The following is a 27,317-nucleotide window of genomic DNA, read 5'->3' as shown; positions in this document are numbered from 1 at the left end:
TTATCCAGATACACACACACACACACACACACACACACACACACACACACATATCATTTCTTTATCCATTCATCTTTTGATGGATATTTGGGATGCTTCCATATCTTGGCTATTGTAAATAATACTGCTATAAACATAGGGGTGCATGTATCCTTTTGATTTAGTGTTTTTGTATTCTTTGGGTAAATACCCAGTAGTGTGATTGCTGGATCATATGGTAGTTCTATTTTTAACCTTTGGGGGAATCTGCATACTGTTTTCCACAATGACCGCACCAGTTTGCATTCCCACCAACAGTGCAAGAGGGTTCCTTTTTCTCCACGTCCTTGCCAACACTGTTTCTTCTGTTATTGATTTTAGCCATTCTGACAGGTGTGAGGTGATATCTCATTGTAGTTTTGATTTGCATTTCCATGATGGTAAGTGATGATGAACACCTTTTCATGTGTCTGTTGGCCATCTGTATGTCTTCTTTGGAGCGATATCTGTTCATGTCTTCTGCCCATTTTTAAATCAGATTATTTGTTTTCTGGGTGTTGAGTTGTATAAGTTCTTTATATATTTTAGATACTAACCTTTTATCAGATACATCATTTACAAATATCTTCTCCCATTTCATATGGTGGCCTTTTAGTTCTGTTGATTGTTTCCTTAACTGTGCAGAAGCTTTTTATTTTTATGTACTCCCAATAGTTTATTTTTGCTTTTGCTTTTCTTGCCTCAGAAGACATATCTAGAAAGAAGTTGCTACAGCCGATGTCAAGGAGGTTACTGCCTGTGTTCTCCTCTAGGACTTTTATGGTTCCATGTCTCACATTTAGGTCTTTAATCCATTTTGAATTTATTTTTGTGTATGGTGAAAGAAAGTGATCCAGTTTCATTCTTTTGTATGTAGTGGTCTAGTTTTCCCAACACCATTTGTTGAAGAGACTGTCTTTTCCCCATTGGATATTCTTTCCTGTTTTGTTGAAGATCAATTGACCATATAGTTATGGATTCATTTTGGGGGGTTTTATTCTGTTCATTTATCTATGTGTCTATTTTTGTGCCAGTACCATACTATTTTGATCACTAGTGCTTTGTAATATAATTTTGTAATAACTTTGTACAGAATTGTGATATCTCCAGCCTTCCTTTTTCAAGGTTGCTTTGGCTATTCAGGGTTTTTGGTGGTTCCATACAAATTTTTGGGTTGTTTATTCTAGCTCTGTGAAAGATGCTGTTGGTATTTTGATAAGGATTGCATTAAATATGTAGACTGCTTTGGGGAGTATAGACAGTTTAACAATTCTAATCCAAGAGCATAGAATGTCTTTCCATTTCTTTGTGTCATCTTCAATTTCTTTCATCAATGTTTCATACTTTTCAGAGTACAGGTCTTCCACCTCTTTGGTTAGATTTATTTCTAGGTATCTTACTGGTTTTGGTGCATTGGTAAATGGAATTGATTCCTTGATTTCTCTTTCTGCTGCTTCATTATTGCTGATTAAAAATGCAACAGATTTCCGTACATTGATTTTGTATCCTGAGACACACTGAATTATTAAACATAATCTGGACATTATATCCTTTCATCCATAAATAACTTTATATATAGTTCCAAAAAATAAGGACTTTATTTTTTAATATAACCACAAACATTGGAGAGATTTAGACATGGGAGTGCTGTGGCATGATTTGTATTTAAAAGATCACTCTGGCTACTTGTGGAGAAAAGATTATAGGTGCTGAATGATGTTTGTGAAGAGATTTGTTAGGTTACTTCAGTGGTCCAGGAGACAGGTGGTGATCGTTTGGATCATGGGTAGCACTGGAGATGGAGACAAGTTCTGACTTGTCTGCTGTAGATAGAAGGTAATAGTAGCTCATGAAGTTAAGAAACTTTTTAATTACAAGGGTCTAAGGGAGCTCCTGCTCTGAAACCACAGTCACCTTTGTCAGCATTTTCTAAATGCTTTGAGGAGAGTATGGTCTCAGGGAATTCTACTCTGGGGCGGCCAAGGATGATTCCTCTGAAGGTCACCCAAACCATCTGGGCTGAGGTATAATTAAGCATGCTGCCCAAATATATCTCAACTTCATAGCTTTGGAATACATGTGGGATGCTGGTCATGACATGGTAGAACACTCCTGGTACTACTAGGATGACCAAGATAAAGTACTTGACCTGGTGGTCTGGGGTCCTAGCTACCTATGAGGCTGTTGTGAACCTACTAAGATCACTGCTTCTGAAGGCCTGAACTAGGATGGAGCTCCCAGGATCAGTGCTTGCCATACCAGTCAATAGCACTATAGCCATCGAAAGTCCTAGCTGTGGTTATGAGGAAAAGAAGTACAAGCCAGAGAGCTGGGGTTGAATGTAAGATTTTTATCTGAGGATTAGACTAGGCCATAAGATAACATGGGAGATGGGAGGAGGATGTAAAACAAATCATAAGTTTGATGCCAGGAAAATCAACAACAGGTTAGGAAGCAGTGCACAGCTGGTCAATGAAAGTGGTTCAGGGTGTAGGCTGCAAGTCATGTCAGAGGTCTGTTTCAACTATGTGGTTTGAGGTTTGGGTGTAAGTGGGGGTGGCTAATGCTAGGAATCCAATCGGGCAGGGTGAGACACTGGCAGATGTTCCTCCACTTGCCTTTGGGGCTACAGATGAAGGTATTATGTCTCCTGATACCTGAAGTTTCCGGTCTCGTGTGGTCGTGATTTCTAGTACTTGGTTGTCCTAGAGGAATCTTAGTTTACTATTTTGAAGGGTGGGTAAAGCCTTGCTATTTCCCCAGAGATTTCTTTCAATAACAATTCAGAACATGCATACTTCTGGCCCTGGCCACAAAGTATTCCCATGTGATACAGACTGGACCCTGGAAATGAGGAAATAATCCTGTCCCTCCAACTCCTGGGAGGAAGAAGCTTCCTGAGCTTATGCTCCAAGAGAATCATCCCAGACACCACAGAGTTGACCAGAATTTCAGCTACTGACAGGGTAGTTTGGACTGCTGCCTGAGGGGCCCACATTAAGTGCTGACAATAGTAGATCAAGATGAAAGCCATTGCTCTACAGTGGAAAGGACAGGGAGTGAGTGACCACAAAAGTTAGCAACTTATCCTGGCTTCTGAGAAAGAAGTTCACATGTAACAGCCCTCTTAGCAGGACTCATGATGGTGATGATGGTAATGATGATGATGGGATGGTTACCACTTATTGAGCACGTATTATATGTCAGACACTATATTAAATTTTATATTAATATGTTTTATATTAATTATCTCACTTAATTAACACAGTAATCCCGAGAGGTTCTTATTATCTTCATTTTTACAGCTAAAGAAACCAAAACTCAGAATGTTTCAGTGATTTGTCTAAAGTTACCTACCAGTTAGTAATTGGCTGAGTCCAAATTCAAATACATGCAATCTGCCCTCAGATCCTGAACTCTTAACCTTTTTGCTATGTTGCCCATAGAATGTATCCATTCATAATATAACAAGATTGGGACAGAGAATCAACAAGTTTTGATAGAGAAGATCCCCATGAATAAAATTGCATGCTATTCTGGAATATACTATGGCCTGGATTGGCAAGCAAGCTCTAAATATGAAAATGGGGCAGGCATGAAGGTAGGATGGGGGAAAGAGCAGGCCCAGGAATTCAACTGCCCCATGACATAGATTCAATGATGCCTCTCAAAACATGTATGCTTGGCCGTGAGTAATAGATGGTAGAATCACCCAAATACATGCACTCTTTTTAGCTGCAGGAAGGGCCCAAATAATAGTCCTAGCCATGCTAGAAAATAGTTGTGGCCTCAAGTTCACATTCTTAGCCATATCCACTGAGTGGATTTTTAAAAATATTTTATTTTATTTAAATTCAATTAATTAACATACAGTTTATAATTAGTTTCAGAGGTAGAGTTCAGTGGTGCATCATTTGTATATAACACCCAGTGCTCATTACATCATGTGCCCTCCTTAATGCCTATCACCCAGTTAGCCCATGCCCCCACCCACCTCTCTTCCAGCTGCCCTTAGTTTGTTTCCTATAGTTAGGAGTCTCTTATGTTTTGCCTCCCTCTCTGGTTTTGTCTTATTTTATTTTTCTCTCCCTTCCCCTATGTTCACCAGTTTTGTTTCTTAAATTCCACATATGAGTGAAATCATATAATTGTCTTTCTCAGATTGACTAATTTCAATTAGCATAATACCCTCTAGTTCCATTCATGTCATTGCAAATGGTAAGATTTCATTTTTTGATAGCTAATATTCCATTGTATATATATACCACCTCTTCTTTATCCATTCATCTGTCGATGGACATCTAGGTTCTTTCCATAGTTTGGCTATTGTGGACATTGCTGCCATGAACATTGGGGTGCATGTGCCCCTTCGGATCACTACGTTTGTATCTTTTGGGTAAATACCTAGTAGTGCAATTGCTGGATCATAGGGTAGCTCTATTTTTAAATTTTTGAGGAACCTCCGTACTGTTTTCCAGAGTGGCTGCACCAGCTTGCATTCCCACCAACAGTGTAAGAGAGTTCCCCTTTCTCCTCATCCTCACCAACTTTTCTTTTTTCCTGACTTAATTTTAGCCATTCTGACTGGTGTGTGGTGATATCTCATTGTGGTTTTGATTTGTATTTCCCTGATGCTAGAGTGATGTGGAACATTTTTTCATGTGTCTGTTAGCCATTTGTATGTCTTCTGGAGAAATGTCTGTTCATGTCTTGTGCCCATTTCTTGACTGGATTTTTTGTTTTTTGGGTATTGTGTGTGATAAGTTATAGATTTTGGATACTAGCCCTTTATCCGATATGTCATTTGTGACTATCTTCTCCCATTCTGTAGGTTGCTATTTAGTTTTGTTGATTGTTTCCTTTGCTGTGCAAAAGCTTCTTATCCTGATGAAGTCCCAATAATTTGTTTTTGCTTTTGTTTCCTTTGCCTCTGGAGATGTGTCTAGCAAGAAGTTGCTGCAGCTGAGGTCAAAGAGGTTGCTGCCTATGTTCTCCTTTAGGATTTTGATGGACTCCTGTCTCACATTTAGGTCTTTCAACCATTTGGAGTCTATTTTTGTGTGTGGTGTAAGGAAATGGTCCAGTTTCATTCTTCTGCATGTGGCTGTCCAATTTTCACAACACCATTTGTTGAAGAGACTGTCCTTTTTCCACTGGATATTCTTTCCTGCTTTGTCGAAGGTTAGTTGACCATAGAGTTGAACGCCCATTTCTGGGTTCTTTATTCTGTTCCATTGATCTATGTGTCTGTTTTTGTGCCACTGAGTACCCACTTAATGAGATTTCCCACTTCGAACACCTGAGAGAACTCATTGTGTAGAAGCCCTGGCAAAACCTTCTGAAAGTGCTCAACAAATAAGTGGCATCATCCTAAAGAGGGCTCGCACAAGACTATGGAATTCCAAGGCAAAGAAGCCAACTTGTCCCACCTTGACTCTTAGTGGCAGATCACCTTTGGTAGAATTTGGTACATTCCTTTTAATTTTTCCATGAACCCAGCATAACCACCATGCAGGGGAGGTTTTCTTGACCATGCACTTGGAAAATCCAGTGTTTTGTCCTCTCTCATCAGGCTAGAAATCCTTCAGCTTTGCTTCCATACTCTGCATCACAAATCCGGGGGGCTTATCACCATGCAACTATTCTCATTGTGGTTAGTGTGGCTGTAGATAGAAAAAGCCATGCTATGTGATTGATAGTCTTTATTCCTCATGTTCACCCTGATATTTTCTGTAGATTCTCAAACTAACCTGGTTAGAAGTCCACAATCCACTTTACTAGTTAACCCAAAAATATTGTCACATGCCCTTTCTGTGAGCTTGTCAGGCATTTAAGCCAATTTATCTGCCTCTAAGGTACCTGGAATACTGACTAAGGAAATAGCCTTCTATAATAATAGAACTTTTCAGAAAAAGACAAGAGAGATTTTGCACTGAGACTTTGACTATACCACAGGTTGATGTACCAGAGCCCATATTTCAATAAGACAGAAATAGTAGTCATAAATGCTGTTCACCAGTAATTTCTGGCTTTCCTCCTTAAGGCACATGGTAGAATTGCACTTCCCTCACCCCTTTGAAGTTAAGCATGGCCATATGACTTACTTTGGCCAATGAAAACTGAGTAGAATTGACATAGGTCACTTCTGGGTGGAAACTTTAAGGATCAGTGAGTAATTCAGCTGTTCCTCTCCCTTGATGCAGCAATTCAGCCCTAGACTGACCTGCAATGGACACGTAGCATAAGCAAGAAATAAACCTGTATTGTTTTAAGCACCAGTTTTAGGGATTGTCACTACAGCATAGCTTAAACTATCTTGACTAATACAGACAAGTATTTTCTCTCTCACAGATGAGGGGTTCAGGAATTTAAGGATACAGATAAGACCTTAGGATTTCAGCTTCTCTGGCTCCATTCCTCACTAAGACCTCAGATCTTTGGGTAAAAGACAAGAATGGAAAAATATGACTTTGGCAGAATTACTTAGCCTCATCATGGTGACTGTAAGTAACAACTTCCTGTTTTGAATAACCTCAGCTTCTTGGGCCAGCTCAAAAGGTTATTCACAAAGCTGGACCTATAAGATGTTTGTGACTACAGGAAGGTAGGGAGTGGAAAATAGCCTTCCAGTTATCTTTGAGGGCTTTGTCTCTCCAAACCAGCCTGAATCACCCCTGGAGCATGTGGCCAATGGCCAACAATAGTGGTCCTTCCCACTTTAGCTCTTATTTTCTCCCTTTCAACTTTTCCCAATTTTCTATTCTGACTTTGTCTTTCATTTCCAGTCTTACTCTTCCACTTTGGACTCCACTTCCCTGAGTTTTTTTGACCCTTGGTATTTACTTATCGGTTCTTGCCACCCGTGGACACCACAAAATCACAGCAGCCACAGTATCTTCCATTACTGAGCACCTATTATGTTCCAGGCACTGTGCTAAGTGTTGCCTCATTTAATTTGATTCTCAAAGTAGCTCCTCCCAAAAGTAGGTATTGTCAGACTTTCCATTCCATAAATGAGAAAAAAATGAGGCTCAGAGAGAATAAGTCAGCTAGTGAATGATAATTCCAGAATTCTAATTAATTGTGTCCCATGTCTACCTAAAAGCCATGGCTTACCAAATTTATAATCATTCAGCTCTAGACCTTGGAACTTAAACTATAGCAGCTACCCAACCACTGCTTAGCTTTCCAAAGGGGCCTATCTCAGCCCTCACTAAAGAATCAGATACTACAGACACTTAGGACAGTTTGAATAATCAATGTTGCCCTTAGCAACAAATTCTGGATTGACTTTTCTGGCCCTTCTGGACCAAGGAGCAATGGTAAAGCTGGATCATATTACCATTTATTCTCCAAACCTTACCCTCAAAGTCCCCCAATCTGGGAAAACCCAAGTCATCCCTGCAGCATTACCTCTGAGCCCACCCAAAATCATATGCCTGAAAGGCAGAAAATCCTATTCATGGGCTTGGGCTTGTCAAGCAGCTTCCCAAGCCATCCAGGAAATATTTAGGGGCTTGGTGAGATTATAGAGGCTCACAACCCTTCTGTCTGTTTTTCCAGGCTGTTTCTGTGATCCACACCACTGAGACAGGCTTCCCAGTAGTGACAAGAGAACTGTCCTATCACAAGAGGCCTCTGAACACTGGTATAAGGTACTTTGTCCCTTGTTCTTGTTTTCTAGAAAGCTGACTACAGCCAAGATAAATTCTATAGGATGGGAATAAAAGCTGCTTCAGATGCCTATAAGCCTTACCTCAAGGGGGCTCTGGACAATCCCTGATCACAAGGTCAAAACATCACAACCTGAAGCAACTTTCCCTCAGCCCACATCAGTGCACTTGGTCCCCTTCCTTAGAGATTTCAGTTGCAGATCACCATCTCATTGTGAGTTCCTCCTTCCTGAGATACTGTGGCCTCAAAGACATAAGAGAAGTTATGTGGCAAGATAAAGAATCATTACTCGATAGATGTGTAAACCATCAGGATAAAGTCCATGGTTTCCCAGAATATCTTTCAAAGACTATAAGAATAGGAGGTAAAAGGGGCCACTCCACCAGAAAACCACAGCCCATCCTATCAGGGGAGGACTTCAGACATCTCAACCATTATACAGCCCTAGTTGTGCCTCCACAGACTTCTGGTGGCCAAAGATCAGTCTTGAACCTTACGGGACATTGGTATCCATGGGAGTTTACAAATCCAGGAGGCTATTAGGGCTATTGAAGTTCCACTGAGATAACTGCAACCCTTTCTAACAGGAGATGCTTACTTCATGATCTGTGCTGAGCCTCATCTTCCTCCAGGGCCGTATTGGCCTTATGGTGGTGGTAGGTGCTCTCACCATGGTGGTATATTTTGTCTTGCTCCAAATTTTCATCTATCCCAGCCACTGCTGCCTTGTTAAGCAGGAACTTCAATTTTGTCTCACAAGTTTGGTAGTTTGACAGTTTTCAAAGCCCTTTCTGTCCACATTAGATTATTTATCACCTACCACCCACAAACCAGAATATATACCGAGTCCAACAGCAGAATCATAGAAAGGTACCTTCTGGTGTAGACATTACAACTACCATGGAGGCTCTACCTACCTCCCAACCATAAAGCCAATATCTAATAACTCCTTGTCTCTCTTCACTGAAATCATGCCCTAGCCTTCTAATTACAGGCTTCACTCTCTGCTTTCTGAAACCACAGAGTACCATCATAGCTACAGACCACCCAGAAAAACCTATCAGAAATTGTGTATGATACAACAAGAAGCTATATTAAACACCAAACATCAGCCAAGGCCTGGCTTGTAGGAGGCAACAGATCCATTCAAAAGACTAAAGAGGTGGTCCTCTATAGCACTGAATCAGATGACTTTTTGTAAAGCATCCATTGTGCAAGTCCCTCAACTGTGCCTGCTACATTTTTGGAGATGGTCCTTTTAATGATGTATAAGGAGTAAGATGGGGGCCAAAGAAAACCTCCCCTAGCCCCCTGAAAGGCTTATGCTTCTATGGAGGCCCTGAGTTTATAAACCTTTTTAAAAAAACAAACTGTATATCCCAATACAGCTCCCTTCTAACTCCTCTTTGTGCCATTATTGTCATTACTTAAAAAAAAGATTTTATTTATTTATGAGAGAGAGAACAAGCAGGGAAGAGGGGCAGAGGGAGAGGGAGAAGCAGACTCCCTGCTGAGTAGGGAGTCAGACACGGGGCTTGATCCCAGAACCCTGAGACCATGACCTGAGCCGAAAGCAGACGCTTAACAACTGAACCACCCAGGCGCCCTTGTCATTACTTTTTATACACTACAATTCCATTGACACCATTTTGTTACTATTGTTTTATGCATTCACCTTTTAAATTAGGGAAAGAAAAAAGCAAAATCATATATTTTATACGGTCTTTATATTTATCTATGCAATTACCTTTACCATTGCTCTTTATTTCTTTGTATGGATCCCAGTTACCATCTATTGTCTTTTCAGTTTGAAGAAATTTCTTGTAGGTAACAGATTCTCTCAGTATTTGCTTATGTGGGAATAGATTTATCTTTTATTTTTTGAAAAATAATACTGCTGAATATAGAATTATTGATCCATAGTCTTTTTCTTTTTTTAACTTATTTTACTTAAATTCAATTAGTTAACATATAGTGTATCATTAGTTTCAGAGGTAGAGTTCAGTAATTCATCAGTTACATATAACACCCAGTGCTCATTACATCACGTGCTCTTCTTAATGTCCATCACCCAGTTACTTCATCCCCCCCACCTCCTCTCCAGCAACCCTCCATTTGTTTCCTATATTTAAGATGGTTTATGTTATGGTTTTGTCTCTCTCTCTCTGATTTCATCTTATTTTATTTCCCTTCCCTTCCCCTCTGATCCTGTTTTGTTTCTTAAATTCCACATATGAGTGAAACCATATGATAATTGTCTTTCTCTGATTGACTTATTTCACTCAGCATAATATCCTCTAGTTCCATCCACATCCATGTAAATGGTAAGATTTCATCCTTTTTGATGGCTGAGTAATATTCCATTGTATATATATTTTTTCTTTTTCCTTCAATCCTTTAAATATGCCATCACACTGTCTTCTGGTTTTCTTTGTTTCTGATGTAAAGTCAGGGATCATTTGTATGTGATAAGTCGTTTTTCTCTTTGTCCTTGGCTTTCATCAATGTGATTATGATGTGCCTAGGTGTGGATCCTCCTGTATTTCTTATATTTGGAGGTCATTGATTTTCTTGGATATGTAGATTAGTATTTATCATCAAATTTGGGAAGTTTTCAGCTATTATTTATTCAACTATTTCTTTGCCCTTTCCTTTTTCCATTAAAGCCCTTTTTTCAAATTTTTATTTAAATTATAGTTAATATATAGTGTAATATTGGTTTCAGGAGTAGAACTTAGTGATTCATCACTTACATACAATACCCAGTGCCCAGCACAACAAGTGCCTTCCTTAATACCCATCACCCATTTAACCCATCCCACTGCCCACCTCCCCTCCAGCAAACCTCAGTTTGTTCTCTATAGTCTATTTTCTGGTTTGCCTCTCTTTTTTCCCCATATGTTCATCTCTTTTGTTTCTTAAATTCCCCATGAGTGAAATCATATGGTATATGTCTTTCTCTAACTGACTTATTTCACTTAGCATAATACTCTCTAGCCTTATCCACGTTGTTACAAATGGCAAGAATTCATTCTTTTTATGACTGAGTAATATTGCATTATATACATATATCTTTTTATCCATTCATCAGTCAATGGGAATTTGGGCTCTTTCCATAATTTGGCTACTGTTGATAAGCTGGTATAAACACTGGGGTGCATGTATCCCTTCAAATCCGTATTTTTGTATCCTTTGGGTAAATACCTAGTAGTGCAAATGCCAGATCATTGGGTAGTTCTATTTTAACTTTCTGAGGAAACTCCATGCTGTTTTCCAGAGTGGCTGCACCAGTTTGGATTCCCACCAACAGTGTAACAGGGTTCCCCTTTCTCCACATCCTCACCAACACCTATTGTTTCCTGTGTTGTTATTTTAGGCATCCTGACTGTTGTTAAGTGATATCTCATTGTAGTTTGGATTTGTATTTCCCTGATGATGAGTGACGTTGAGCACTTTTCATTGTGGGTTAGCCATCTTTATGTCTTCTTTGAAAAAATGTCTATTCATGTCTTCTGCTCATTTTTTAACTGGATTATTTATTTTTAGGGTGTTCAGTTTTGTAAGTTCTTTATATATTTCAAATACTAACTCATTATCAGATATGTCATTCCCAAATATCTTCTCCCATCCCATAGGTTGCCTTTCAGTTTTGTTGATTGTTTCCTTTGCTCTGTAGAAGATTTTTATCTTGATGAAGTCCCAATAGCTTAATTTTTGCTTTGGTTTCCCTTGCCTTGGGAGTCATATCTTGTAAGAAATTGCTATGGCAGATGTCAAAGAGGTTACTGCCCATGTTCTCCTCTAGTATTTTAATGCTTTCATATCTCACACTTAGGTCTTTAATCCATTTTGAATTTATTTTGTGTATGGTGTAAGAAAGTGGTCCAGTTTCATTCTTTTGCATGTTGCTGTCCAGTTTTCCCAACACCATTTGGTGAAGAGACTATTTTTTTTCCACTGGATATTCTTTCCTGCTTTTTCAAAGATTAGTTGACCATATAGTTGTGGGTTCATTTCTGAGTTGTCTACTCTGTTCCATTGATCTATGTATCTGTTTTTGTGTCAGTACCATACTATCTTGATCATTACAGCTTTGTAATATAATTTTTTATTATGTTCAGTTAGCCACCATATAGTACATTATTAATTTTTGATGTAGTGTTCAATGATTCAATAGTTGCATATGACACCCAATGCTCATCACAACACGTGCCCTCCTTAATACCTGTCTCCCAGCCACTCCATCCCCCCACACCTCTCCCCTCTGAAACCCTCAGTTTGTTTCCCAGAGTCCATAGTCTCTCATGGTTTGTCTCCCCCTCTGATTTCCCCCCTTCAGTTTTCCCTCCCTTCTCCTATGGTCTTCCAGGCTATTCTTTATGTTCCACATATGAGTGAAACCATATGATAATTGTATTTCTCTGCTTGACTTATTTCACTTAGCATAAACCCCTCCAGGTCCATCCATGTTGATGCAAATGGTGGGTATTCATATTCATTCCAATGGAATATTACTTAGCCATCAGAAAAATATATATATGTGTATATACCACATCTTCTTTATCCATTCATCTGTTGAAGGGCATCCTGGCTTCTTCCACAGTTTGGCTATTGTGAACATTGCTGCTATGAACATTGAGGTGCATGTGCCCTTTCTTTTCACTACATCTGTATCTTTAGGGTAAATACCTAGTAGTGCAATTGTTGGGTCATAGGGTAGCTGTATTTTTAACTTTTTGAGGAACCTCCATACTGTTTTCCAAAGTAGCTGTACTAGCTTGCATTCCCACCAACAGTGTAAGAGAGTTCCCCTTTCTCCACATCCACATTCCACATCTCCACATTTGTTGTTTCCTGCCTTGTTAATTTTTGCCATTCTAACTGGTGTAAGACGGTACCTCATTGTGGTTTATATATATAACTTAATGTCTGGAATTGTGATGCCCCAGCTTTGCTTTTCTTTTTCAAGATTGCTTTGCCTTTTCATGGTCTTTTGTGGTTCCATACAAATTTTACGATTATTTGTTCTAGCTCTGTGAAAGATGCTATTGGTATTTTGATAGGGATTGCATTAAATGTGTAGGTTGCTTTGGGTAGTATAGACATTTTAATGATATTTGTTCTTCCAATCCATGAATATGGAATATCTTTCCATTTCTTTGTGTTCTCTTAAATTTCTTTCATCAGTGTTTTATAGTTTTCAGAATACGGATATTTTACTTCTTTGGTTGGGTTTATTCCTAGGTATCTTACGATTTTTGGTGCAACGGTAAATGGGATTGTTCCTTGATTTCTCTTCCTGTTGCTTCATTATTGATGTATAGAAATGCAATAGATTTGTGTACATTGATTTTGTATCCTGAGACTTTACTGAGTTCATGTATCAGTTCTAGATCCTTTTTGGTGGAATCTTTCAGGATTTCTACATAGAGTATCATATCATCTGCGAGAGTGAAAGTTTGACTTCTTCCTTGCCAATTTGGATGCCTCTTATTTCTTTTGTTGTCTGATTGCTGGGACTAAGACTTCCAGGTCTATGTTAAATAACAGTGGTGAGGGTGGACATCCTTGTCTTGTTCCTGACCATAGAGGAAAAGCTCTCTGTTTTTTCCCATTGATGATGATATTAGCTGTGGGTTTTTCATATATAGCCTTTATTATGTTCAGGTATGTTCCCTCTAAGCTTACTTTGTTGAGGGTTTTTATCATGAATGGATATTGTACTTTGTTAAGTGTTTTTTCTGCATCTATTGAGAGGATCATATGGTTCTTATTCTTTCTTTTATAAATGTGGTGTATCATGTTGATTGATTTGTGAGTATTGAACCACCCTTGCAGCCCAGGAATAAATCTCACTTGATCATGGTGAATGATTCTTTTAATGTACTGTTAGTACTTTATTGAGAATTTGTGCCTCCACACATTCATCAGGGATACTGGCTTGTAGTTCTCCTTTTTAGTGGAGTCTTCATCTGGTTTTGGAATCAGGGTAATGCTGGCCTCATAGAATGAGTTTGGAAGTTTTCCTTTCTTTTCTATTTTTTGGAATAGTTTGAGAAGAATAGGTACTAACTCTTTAAATGTTTGATAGAATTCACCTGTGAAGCCATCTGGCCCTGGACTGTTGTTTGTTGGGAGATTTTTGATTACTGATTCAATTTCTTTGCTGCTTATTGGTCTATTCAAGTTTTCTATTTCTTCCTCTTTCAGTTTTGGTAGTTTATATGTTTCTAGGAATTTATCCATTTCTTCCAGGTTGTCCAATTTGTTGGCATATAGTTTTTCTTAATTTTCTCTTATAATTGTTTGTATTCCTGTGATATTGGTTGTTATTTCTCCTCTCTCATTTGTGATTTTATTTATTAGGGCCCTATCTCTTTTCTTTTGGATAAGTCTGGCTAGAGGTTTATTGATTTTATTGCTTTTTTTTTTCCCCCAAAGAACCACCTCCTGGTTTCATTGATCTCTTCCGTTGTTTTTTTAGTTTCTATGTTATTTATTTTTTGCTCTAATCTTTATATTTCCCTTCTTCTGCTGGCTTTAGGCTTTGTTTATTGTTCTTTCTCTAGATCCTTTAGGTGTAAAATTGTTTTTTTTATTTGAGATTTTACTTGCTTCTTAAGGTGGGCCTGTATTCCTATATACGTCCCTCTTAGGACCACCTTTTCTGTGTTCCAAAAGTTTGGAACCATTGTATTTTCACTTGTTTCCATGTATTTTTTAATTTCTTCTTTAATTTCCTGATTGATCCCTTCATTCTTTACAAACATGTGCTTTAGCCTCCATGTATTTGTGCTCTTCCTAATTCTTTTTATTCCAGTTGACTCCAAGTTTCACAGCTTTGTGGTCAGAAAAGATGCATGGTATGATGTCAATCTTTTTGTACTGTTGAGGCCTAATTTGTGACCTAGTATGTGATCTATTCTGGAGAATGTCCCATGTGTACTTGAAAAAAATGTGTATTTTGTTGCTTTAGAATGAAATGTTCTGAATATATCTGTTAAGTACATCTGTCCAGTGTGTCATTCAAAGCCATTGTTTCCTTGTTGATTTTCTGCTTAGATGACCTGCCCATTGATGTAAGTGGGGTATTAAAGTCCCCTACTATAATTGTATTATTATCAATGAGTTCCTTTATGTTTGTTATTGTTTTATATATTTGGGTGCTCTAATGTTGGAGGCATAAATATTTACAATCATTAGATCTTCTTATTGGATAGTCCCCTTATTGTGATATACTGCCCTTTTTCATCTCTTGTTACAGTCTTTGATTTAAAATCTAGTTTGGGGGCACCTTGGAGGCTCAGTTGGTTAAGCACCTGACTCTTGATTTGAGCTCAGGTTTTAATCTCAGGGTTGTGAGTTGAGGTCCATGTTGGGCTCCGTGCTGGGTGTGGAGCCTTCTTAAAAATGAGTGAATGAATGAATGAATGAATGAATAAATAAATAAAATCTAGTTTGTCTGATATAAGTGTTGCTACTCCAGGTTTTTTGACATCCATTTGCATGATATATATTTCTCCATCCCCTCACTTTCAATCTGTAATTGTCTTTAGGTCTAAAATCAGTCCCTCCTAGGCAGCATATAGATGGGTCTTTTATTTTTATCCATTGTGACACCCTATGTCTTTTGATTGAGCATTTAGTCTATTTACATTCAGAGTAATTATTGATAGATACGTATTTAGTGTGATTTTATTCTTTGTTTTGTCATTGTTTCTGGAGATTTTCTCTATTTCTTTCTAGTCTTTGTCACTTTTGGTCTTTCCTTCCCACTCAGAGATTCCCCTTTAATATTTCTTGTAGGACTGGTTTAGTGTCCACAAACTTCTTTAGTTTTTGTTTGTCTGGGAAACTCTATATCTTTCCTTCTATTCTGAATGATAGCCTTGCTGGATACACTATTCTTGGCTGCAGATTATTCCCATTCAGCACATTGAATATATCATGCCACTCTCTCTGGATTGTCAAATTTCTGTGGAGAGGTCTGCTGCTAACCTTATGGGTCTTCCTTTGTAAGTTAGGGATTGTGTTTTTCTTGCTGCTTTTAGGATTTTTTCTTTATCACCACATTTTGCAAATTTAACTACAATATGTCTTGGTGTTGGCCTGCTTTTGTTGATTCTGATGAGAGTTCTCTGTGCTTCCTGGAATTGGATGTCTATTTCCTTCCCCCAGATTAAGGAAGTTTTCAGCTATTATTTCCTCAAATAAAACTTCTGCCCCATTTTTTCTCTCTTCTTCTGGAACTTCTGTGATATGAATGGTATTATGTTTGATGGAGTCACTGAGTTCCCTAAGTCTGCTCTCATGATCCATCATTCTTTCTTTTTTTTTTTAAAGATTTTATTCATTTATTCATGAGAGAGACAGAGGGAGAGAGAGAGGGAGAGAGAAGCAGAGGGAGAAGCAGGCTCCCAAGGAGCAGGGAGCCCGATGCGGGACTCGATCCCAGGACCCTGGGATCATGACCTGAGCCGAAAGCAGACGCTTAACCATCTGAGCCACCCAGGCGCCCTCCATCATTCTTTCTTTTGTTCAGTTTCATTACTTTCCACAATTACCTATATTACTTATTTGTTCCTCTGTTTCTTCCATCCTTGTGGCCATTACATCCAGTCAGTTTCAAATCTCAGATATTGCATTTTTCATTTCTGCCTGATTGTTTTTTAGCTCTTTTATCTCTGCATAAAAGAGATAAAAGTAAGGATATCCCTGATGTTTTCCATGCTTTTCTCAAGCCCAGCAAGTATCCTTATAATTGTTGCTTTAAAGTCTGCATCAGGCATATTACTTTAACTGTTTCAATTAGATCTCTGGCCATGACCTCTTCTTGTTCCTTCTTTTGGGATGAATTCTGCTGTCTTGACATTTTGTCTAGGTCTCTGTGTTCTTGTGAGTGTTAGAAAATCCTGTTATGTTTCCTGCTCCTGTGAGTAATGGCTTTATGAAGAAAAGGTCATATAACGTCCAGTGTCTGGCACTTCAGGAAGTGTCTCTGTTGTGTGCTCCATGGACTCTGCTGCTGTGTTTTGGCTGCTCTATCCCTCAGGTCAGTCATCTGAAGAGGGTCTCCTTGCCTGTAGTGGACAGTGTTTGGACCTTGACCAGAGTGTGGTGAGTTTTAACTAGGTGTACTCTGGTCTGCTTTTTAGATGAGACCCGATTCTATTTCCACTAGAATTGAAGCTTTGCAGAACCCTATGGCCAGTAGAAATGGTGCATGTGGGGGTTTGTGCTGGTCTTCGGGGGAAGGGGCCTCCTGCCCTGGTCCTTAGACACACCTGCCTAAGAAAAGCAGTACAGCTGTGCACAGGAATGCAGGACCTGGTGTAAGCAGGTTAGGCAGCCACTGTTGGTGCTGTGTTGTTTACCAAAGTTGGTTTATGCTGAGGGCAAAGGAGGGAAATGTCACCAGCAACTCCTTTGTCCCCAGAGAGGGGAGTCATACTTGCTGTTCTCAGGAAATCCCCCTCAGAAGAACAAATAATTTCCCATCATGCATCCTAGGCATTTTTCAGATCACTGTTTTCACACTATCTGCCTTTGGGTTGCTTGCTTGCCTGGAGCAGTGCAATGTACTTTGGGCTCTATCACAGACAAGCCTGTTGACTTTTAAAACTCCAAACTTTAGTAACCTGGTGTGATAGGGACCTGCACTGGCCTTCTGGGTGAAGGGCTTGCCATGCTAGGACCAATGCAGTTTTGACCCAGAAGGGCAGTCATGCCACAGCACAAGGATGTGGGATTTGGAGCAAAGCAGGCTAAACAGCCAGTGTCCAGCCTCAGAAAGTGTCTCTGTGCCTGTGCTGAGGGGCAGGGGAGGAAAATGTTGCCTACAGGCTCCTTTGTCCCCAGAGAGGTATTGCTACTTCCCACAGATACCCTCCAAGAAGAGGGAGACCCCCCTGCACCTTAGGCAATCCTCAATTTATGCTGTCTGCCACAGGGTTGCTTGCCTGCCTTCTCTCCAGGAGTAGGGCAGTGCCCTCAGGTCTCTATCCCAGCCAAACCCACAGATCTCCAAAACTCCAGTCTTTGAGCCTGGCTAGTTGCAAAAACTCAAAATTCAGCCCCTTTCATTTTCCCAGCCAATGGCTTTGGGGAAGTGCTCTTCTTATGTATATCCCTATGCACTCCATTCTCACTTGCTTTTCTTCATAGAGGGCTCCCTTCCTTCTGCAGCATCCACAATCTGTTGCTCCCCCAAACCACATTTCCATACTTCCTACCTTCCTCAATGTGACCTCTTCTCTCCCTTTGGCTGTGCAGTTTGTTCTATCAGCCCTAAGGTTGATTTCTTGGGTATTCAGAATGATTTGATATTTATCTAGCTGTGTTCGAGGGACAAGGCAAGGTTAAGGTTCTCATACTATGCCACCATCTTAGCTCCCCTCTCTATATATCATATTTTCTTTATCTGTTCGTCTATTGATGGACACTTGGGTTGCTTTCATATCTTGACTATTTTAAATAATGCTGCAATAAACACAGCAGTGCATATATCTTTTTATTAATTTTTCATTTTGTTTGGTAAATACCCAATAGTGGAATTACTGGATTATATGGTAATTCTATTTTTAATTTTTTGAGGAAACTCCATACTGTTTTCCACAGTGGTTGCACCAATTTACATTCCTACCAACAATGCATGACAGTTCCATTTTCCCCACATCATCACCAACACTTGTTATTTCTTGTGTTTTTAATTTTAGCCATTCTGACAGATGTCATGTGAAAGAAACCTTCCAAATTCATTCTATGAGGTCAACATTACCCTGATACCAAAACCAGATAAAGATACAACAACAACAAAAAAAGAAAATTACAAGCCAATATCTCTGATAACTATAGATGCAAAAATTCTCAACAAAATATTAGCAAACCAAATCCAACAATACATTAAAAAAACTATTTACCATGATAAAGTTGGATTTAGTCCAGTGATGCAAGGTTTATTCAATATTTGCCCATCAATCAACATGATTCATCATATTAACAAGAGAAAAGATAAAAACCATAATATCCTCTCAATAGATGCAGAAAAAGTATTTGACAAATTACAATAGCCATTCATGATAAAAATTCTCAACAAAGTAGATCTAGAGGAAAAACCCCTCAAAATAGTATGTCCTGTAATTTTTTTGTTGAAAGGTGGACATGATGTACTGGATGAAAGGAACTGTGGTAAATAAGCCTTCAGTAAAATAGTGGTAAAGTGTGTGTGGCAGGGAAGTGTTCTAGAGTCCTATGATTAGGTCTCAATCTTTTGTTCAATCTACACTTCTAAACTGTGAACTTCACCAGTGTTTCTCAGTCACCCCCTCCCACTTAGGTGGGATAAGAGGGCTAGACGGGACTGGAGTTTGGTACTTCCCCTTCTCCCACATGGAAGATGAGTGCTGGCTGGAGTTGGATATTTCTTTCCTCCTGGTAATTTAGATTCTGCTAATTTCCCAGCAGGTTAGGCTCTGGTTAAGTAATTTGTCCTGAAGGCATACCTTGTGAAGAACAGAGTGCTCTGGTACATTTCAAGATGGTTCCTTTTCCTCTCCTCTTGTTGGAAGCGTAAGGGAATTTTCCCTGATATTTACTGTGAGAATTCTTAGAACTCCTAGAACTGAAATTCTCAAAAGCATAGGGACCCTACTATTACTTGGTCCCACTGGGGTTTTTAACTCTCAGACTTGTCACTCTAAGTCTCCAGTAATTCATCAGTTACAGTTCAGATTTCCTACCCTGGCACTGGCTCTCACAGAGATTTCTGCTTATTAGTTTCTGTTCTGGTGGGTTGTGATTCTCTGTTTCTACCTGTCTGTCTGTCTGTCCAATTGTGGAGATAGCAGTCTTCCCAGTAATCTCACTTCTCTGACAGTTCAAAGAACAGCTGTTGATTTTTCAGTGTGGTGACTTCTAAGCTCCTTATATACTGGACTGGAAACTAGAAATCCTATGTGTTAATTTAAAATATAAAATTTTAAAAAGAAAAAATTCTCAGCCACACCCATAGTCCAATGATGCCTCATTGCCTTGTACAAATAATGGTGAGAGGCATGATTGGGCTTGAGACAAGGGTTACAAACCTGCAGTGATAGCCTGTATGTCCCAAATTTGTCATATGTTTTTGATCACTTGGGGGTTTGTTATTCAAGTACTGTAGGCACTTTGTCCACTGTTAACTAAACCAATAGTTCCCAAAACCCATTGGCATCAGAACTATTTTGAAATAATTAATCCTGGCCTCCATCCCCAGAATTTCTGATTTAGGAGGTCTAAGTTAGGCCCGAGGATTATCTTTGTTTGTCTTTGTTTTCCTTTTTTGGCTGGTTTTTTTTTTTTTTTTTTTTTTTTGCCTCTCAGCCATACTGATGCACAGCAAGATTTAAAAATTGCTACTGTGTATCTCTCAGAAATCTAAAATTCAAATTCCAAGCCTTCAATATGTATTACTTCAGTATGACCTGCAGGTGGTGCTGCTGTAGTATCTCAATATAACTCAGACCAACAACTAAAAGGGAAAACAGGTTTAGGGAGGAAATTAATATAAATTTAGGGCTCTAGATCCAACAAGAATAAAAGATCTCATTGTTTAGGTGACAGAACAATAAAGGTTAATTAATACTAATTATATTACTAAGATAATACTTTATATTACCCCCAGCGGTTCTGAAATGACATTTTTAACCCTTCTAACTCTAAACATAGGTACTCAGCAGGTTCAGGTTTATAAAGACCTAGGCTCTTTTTATAACACCATTGCCTTTAACCACAGGAGACTTGCCATAACCAGAAATATTCTCTTTTAATTTTTCACCAAAAAAAAAAAAAAAAGCCAAAGCCCATGGAGGGATTTGAAGATTTAATAAACCTCTGCCATAGATTTTATATATGGATACTTGTGTCTGGACTCCAAAATCAGAATGTAAGTACATTCACTTTTCAAAGATGAGCATTCTGACTATAACACCCAAAAATCAGGGATGCCTGAGTATCTCAGTCGTCTGAGCATCTGACGCTTGATTTCAGCTCAGGTTGTGATTTCAGAGTTGAGGGATCAAGCCCCACATTGGGCTCCATTCTCAGCACAGAGTCTGCTTGAGATTCTCTCTCTCCCTCTCCCTGTACACCTCCCCCCATTTTCTTGTTCTCTCTCTCTTTCTTTAAAAATAAATAAATAAAATCTTTATTTAAAAAAAAAAGATCAGAAAATCATTTGAAGTTCTGATAAGGACGAGAATTTCCATTTCCTGTCCTGAAAACATCTCCCAAGAAGGTGACAATTTACTTGGCAAAGTGGGTTATCTGGTCACAAACTTGGTCCCAAGGTAATGTTGGCAGCACTTAGAGATGAAGTTCAGGGTTTCGATTGCTCTAGGAAATAATGTTTTTAGTCTCAAGATAGTTTTGCCTAAGGTCAAACAGGCACATGGTCAGGGAGTGATGGTTTATATTACTTATCTCTGAGCTTCAAGGGTATAGGTGCCATCAGAAGCAAATGCCCTTCAATAAAGCAGAGCTTCCCAAACTGTGAGCTGCAACACAGATATTAATCCCCTCAGCCTTAGGTGGCTGGGCAGAGCCTGAGGCACCTGGAGCATGGAGCAGCCAACTCTGACTACAAGTAGTCTCCATTTAACCCACTGCACTAGACAAATATTATTTTCTATGTGCACTTTGGCATGAGAAAGATTGGGATTTTTTTAAAATAAATTCTGCCAGGACTAGGGCAGGCCTGGTACAGGTCAGTAGGTGGGCCTACTAGATCCAATTCCCCAATACTCCCAAAGACCAAGCATACATTTTTTTTAACTGGGTACCACTACCCTCTCTACAGTTTCTTTGACAACCAGGACATCTTCTGACTCAATGTAAGCCTCAGATAAAATTAGGGTTATACTCAAGCCTACCCCATTTTCCTGTCACCAGCAGCTAGAATGTTTTCAGATATGGGTTCAGGCCATGCAGCACAGTGTCCTCTTGTGGCTTGCTCACTAAGCAACTATCAACTAAGAATAGTTCTCTCTTCAACTTATATCCTCATGCACTGTCTCAGATGTATTCTGTACTAGTCTCTATATCAGTGTGACCAATAAAGAAAGTCAAGTGACCAGCAGGCTCTTAATTCTAGCATGTCCAAGAGTATGGCTGGATCAGTGGTCTAGGCTAGTTTGTCTCAGATAAGACTCCTTCTTGGAAGCATAGCCTCAGGGTAAGATTGTTCATATACATGGACAGGTCAGTAGAATGTGATGGAATAATGGCTTACTGACCTTTACCCATTGTAAAGGCAGAAGAGTGGTGTTGGCATGTTCTGTCAAGACATGGATGTAATGTGGCTAGAAATATCATGGAATCTTTTCTGAGGGGGCTACCTATGCGTAAGGAACAAACTGTCTTTCCATTACAGTAATCCCCCCTTATCCACAGGAGATACGTTTCAAGACCCCTAACGGATGCCTGAAACCATGAAATAGTACTGAACCTTATATATACTACATTTTTTTCCCTGTACATACATACCTATGATAAAGTTGAATTTATAAATTGGCATAGTAAGAGATTAACAACAATAACTAATAATAAAATATAACAATTATAACAATATATTGTTATAAAACTTATATCAATGTGGTCGCTCTCTCAAAATATTATATTGTACTGTACTCACTCTACTTGTGATGATGTGAATGATAAAATGACTATGTAATGAAATGAAATGAGGTGAATGACATAGGCATTGTAACTAGTAGCATTAAGCTACTTGTGACCTTCTGACCATACATGAGGAGGATCATCTGCTTCGAAATCACTGTTGACTGCAGGTAATCAAAACTGCGGAAGTGAAACCATGGATAAGAGAGGACTACTGTACCTCTCTGCCTCTCAACTGTACACACTTAGGAGGTTAGTAGATCCGTGATAAATGCCACTAACCCAGAACGTCCACAGAAGTCTACAGCAATAGAGACAAAGCCTGTTGTTGGAAGCCCAAGGGCATTAGCTTGAGTCCAGGGATCATCAGCACTGTGAACACAGGGTGAGCAACTCTGCCCTGGCCTTTCCTCTTGGGGAAAATATAACTTCTCTCCATCATTCCAAATCTCAGTAAAGTCCAATATGCACATTCAGCCTTTTGTGGTGAACTGTGTTGAATAAAGGGATAGGGCTTCAAAGGGGGTGTCCTTTGCCCTGTCCTCCCACTCAGTGAGCCCTCTGCAGAGGTATCAACATTAACTCAGAGGGAACTATAGTTCAAGATGTATAGGTGGTGACAGGGTGAAGCAAAGGGAAATAGTAGCAAGGATAAACATGTGGAACAGAAAAGCAGTACTCAGTGTACAACTCAGTGGTAGACATGAGACAAACCTCCTTTCCCCGCTCAAAATATACCAGAGAGTATGACTCCTGAGGGAATTTGATATTGAAATCTTTAAATATTTATTTTAAATGATAGCCTTATTACTATATAATCACATACCATAAAAATTCACCAAAGTGTACAATTCAATGGTTTTTAGTATATTAACAAAGTTGTGTGACTATCACAACAATCAATTTTAAAATATTTTCATTCCCTCCAAAAGAAACTCCATACTCATTAGTAATCATTCCCTATGATACCACTAATCAACTTTCTGTCTTATCTCTATGGATTTTCCTTTTCTGGACAATTCATATAAATGCAGTCCTACAATATGTGGCCTTTTTTATTTGTTTCTTTCACTTAGCATAATGTTTTCAAGTTTCATGCATGTTGTACCATGTATCAGTACTTTAATCCCTTTTTATGGCCAAGTAATATTTCACTTTAAACATATACCACTTTCGTTTATCCATTCATTTGTTGATGGACATTTGGGTTGTCTATACTATTTGGTTATTATGTATAATGGTATTATAAATATTAGTGTTCAAGTCTTTGTTTGAACATATGTTTTTATTTCTCTTAGGTAGATACCTAGGAGTGGAATTGTTAGGTTATATAGTAACTCTATATTTAACTTTTTAAAAAACTGCCAGACACTTTTTTTCTTTTCTATAATTATTATTATGAATAGCTACTGCTTTTATCATCATAAAAATAAAAAATTCTCAGTAGACAGTTGAAACCAGAAAAGCTTCTGTAACCATCATATACTAATTGATTCTGAAAATCACTCCTAGCTCATCTTGCCACTTTCTTCACACTTTTCCTTTTGTCTTACCCCTAGTTTCTGTCTTACTGGTATTGTAACTAAATGAAGGCCATTATGCCTGGAGAAAAGGAGGGGGTTGCAAAGGCCCTCAGGTTTGAAAGTATACTTGCTGAGTTCAAGGGACAATAGTAAGCAGGTCCATGTGACTGGAGTAGAGCAAGCAAACAAGTGAGAGTGGTAAATGAAGTCAGAAAGGAAACAGTGTCAGTCAAGGAAGGCCTCCCTGACAAAGCAGTATTTGAGCAGATATCTGGAGGGAAACATTCCAGACAAAGGGAGCAACCAGTACAAAGGCCCTGTGTGGGAGCATGTTTGGCTTGTTTGAGGAACAGCCAAGGAAGCTGAGGCATGGCTGGAGGAAAGTAAGTGAAATTGAGAGTGATACGTGAGGAGGGCAGAGAGGCATGGGATGGGGCAGATATTGTAGAACCTTGAAGGCCATTGAGAGGGTATTTACTTTCAGAAAAATAGAGAGCAATGGGAGAGTTTTAAGGAAAGGACATGATCTGACTTACATTTTGGAAGAATACCTCTGGCTGCTATGTGAGGGGAGGCTCCAGAAGTAACAGGGGTTTTTTAACTACCCTGACTTTCTGAACCAACTGAAAGGAACCCTAAGCTTTACAAAGCCTGACATCCATGGTATGTACAGCTGCATCAGCCAGAGGTGTTTTGTTTTTGGTTTTGGTTTTGGTTTTTTCTAACTTAAATTCGATTACAGTGTCCCCTGTTTAACACCTTCCAGTACCTCCCCATTATACTCAGTAAATTCCAGTGTCCTTGCCTGGTGAATTTTTTGTCCTCTTCACCTCCAACTGTCCCCCTTCCTCTCTCAGCTCTAGCCACATTGGTCGGCCTTCCTAGTTGTCCTTTCCCCACATTCATCAGGTTTATTCTTGCCTCAAGGCCTTTGCACTTGTTTCTTTTGCTGGAATGCTCTTCTCTAAGCTCTTTCAATGAATTGCTTCTTATTGGTATTCAGATCTTAGCCAAAATGTCACCTTTCCAGAGACGCTTCCCTGACCTCTCACTATAAAGTAGCCCCCAGGGCCCTTCATACCACAATACCCAACTTTCTTCTTTCTCAGAACTTATCTATCTTTGTAATTATATCGACTATTTACTTACTGTCTAAGTTCATCACTAAAATGTGCGATCCATAAAGACAGGGAGTTTATTTTATTCAGTGTTGTATTCCCACACAGTATTGGTACATAGTAAGCAATTAATAAATGCTTGCTGAACAGATGAATGTAAGAAAATCAAGCCTTTCTTCTCTTAATTTCTCTACCATTGTAGAGATAGATTTCTTGAATGAAAATGTACAAAAAGCAAAGGACGCTAAATATAAAACAGAAAGAAAATGCAAAAAGTATAGCAGAGCTTTACAATAAAGCATGGGTCACTAAAAGAGTTAGTGAGATTGCATCTACCTGAAACCAACAGGTAACATCATACTTAATGGTGGAAGACTGAAAGCTTCCTGCTAAAGCCAAGAACAAGACACAAATGTCCACTCTTGCCAGTTCTTTTCAACCTTGTACTATAAGTTCTAGGGAAATAAGGAAAGAAAACTGAATAAAAGACATGCAAATTGGGGGAAAAAAGAAGTAAAACTACCTCTATTTGCAGATGACATGATCTTGTATATAGAAAATCCTAAAGAATCCGCTAAAAAACTATCAAACCAATAAACAAGTTGAGCAAGTTTGTAGGCAGCTTCTAGCACAAGAAAGGCTGGTAAATGGGGTTTCCTGCCCCTCCCAAAACTGATAGAGTAACCCACACACGTCCTCGGATACCATTTTCATGGAATGAAACAGTCTAGACAGACAAAAACTCTTTCTGCCTTCCTGCAAGTTTCTCCCCTGACCCATCTCCATCACCCCTTTGTGAAAAGGTTGAAGGATTATATTCTCATATCCTGTGTGCCCTGTTAGCTGTGCCAGCCAAGCTAATCTGTAGTCAGAGTATAGTTATCTCAGGATAAGGAATCGGGACTCTGTAATGTATCTCTTCCTAAGCTTTTGTATTTTTTCTCCCTCTCTCCCTCCCTCTCTCTAGTTTGTTTTTCACTTGGTTTCTTAGCAAATTTCCTTTTGAGAAATTCCAATATTGTCTCATCCGAACCAAAGGAAATAGGATTTGTCTACATCTCAGCTGCTGCAGGGCTAGCTTGGGAGGTCGGAGGTCCCTTGAGGCCAGGTGTGGGGGTGGCTGAAGCCAGCACAGCTGGAGATGCAGGGAAGGGTTGGAGCTGTACAGATTTGTGGGGTTTTTTTTTTAATTTTTTTTGGATGATGGCTTAAGATACTGAAATGATAGGCTTTTGGCTAAGGATCGAGTGCATCTCACTAGGGAAGAATGTGGTTGCCTGGAGACTTGCCGATCTGATCAAGATGACTTTAACTGGAAATGGGGGTGGGGTGCAAAACATGCCTATATCAGACCATAAGGCCAGATACTATAGAAAACAGCAGGCATGTCAGCGACAAAAAAATAATAGTGAGAGACACCCAGTGATTTGTAGAAGAAAATGACTGGGAAGGAAATTGGGTATGGTGCTTCCAGCTTCAACTGTCAATGTGCCAGTGTGAAAAGTGAGAGCAGAAAACAAAGCAAATTGGGATTTTTAATACAAAGAAATAAAAATAAATCAAAGATATAACTAAGACTTAGAAGAAAGGGATTCATAACTGAAATATTCTCATGGGCACTTCTAAAGACATAGATCTGATAGGATTCAGGTTACCCACCAGTAGGAAGATAGCCCTTTGCCCACCTGCTACAAATTTGTGTCATCCTAAGAGTCAGGTTAAGAACAGAGAATTAGGGGAGGAAATACTAAGGGAAATTCAAGAATTGTGGAAATTCACCATTTGCTCATTTATTTAGTGCCCTGCACTCATGATAGGGCAATGAACAAGTCAGACAAGATTCCTGTTCTCATGGAACTAGTATTGAGGGTAAATAAACAATAAACACATGAACAAGTAAATTAACAAGATAATTTCAGATAGTGAAAAGTTCACCAAAAAAAAATAAAACTGATATTGAAAGACAGAGAGGAACTATTATAGTTTGGGTGGTCTTGGATGGCCTATCTGCAGAGGTGACTTTTGAACTGAAATAAGATCAAAAAAGAGGATAAACTATGCAAACATCTGAAGGGAGAGCATGCAAACAGAGGAAACAGTGAAGGCAGGACTTGCAGCAGGAACAAGCTTGACCTGTTGGAGAAAATGGAAGATGACCATTATCCCAGTTTTAGTTCTCCCAGATGCAGACCCCGAGAAAAGAATTTGAGTGCAGGTAGTTTTTTGGGAGATGTGGGGAATACCAGTAGGTTAGCAGGAAAATGACACAGGGAAAGAAAGGCCTCTGGTAAAGGGTATGTTAATAAGCCAGCTACACAGTGGGTAATAGTCT

The 27,317-nt window shown here is 39.1% G+C and overlaps 1 long non-coding RNA gene across 4 annotated transcripts in view; it reads left to right on the top strand.

Moving 5' to 3' along the window:
* LOC148163083 (uncharacterized) overlaps positions 1–27,317 on the top strand; it is a 96,913-nt gene that overhangs the window by 26,346 nt on the left and 43,250 nt on the right. For 2 of the 4 annotated variants that reach the window (XR_015769513.1, XR_015769514.1), the window contains exon 2: positions 7,582–7,673. The exons of the other annotated variants lie outside the window; for them this stretch is intronic. This is a non-coding gene — a long non-coding RNA (uncharacterized LOC148163083). The remainder of the gene's footprint in view (positions 1–7,581; positions 7,674–27,317) is intronic. 4 annotated transcript variants of the gene reach the window in all.

This window comes from Eumetopias jubatus, unplaced genomic scaffold (assembly GCF_037043125.1).
Source record: "Eumetopias jubatus isolate StellerSeaLion01/CBP00866 unplaced genomic scaffold, mEumJub1_p1.0 scaffold_11, whole genome shotgun sequence".
Classification (NCBI taxonomy): Eukaryota; Metazoa; Chordata; class Mammalia; order Carnivora; family Otariidae; genus Eumetopias; species Eumetopias jubatus.
Note: the sequence above shows the minus strand (reverse complement) of the source record. Positions and strands in the feature narration are given on the sequence as shown.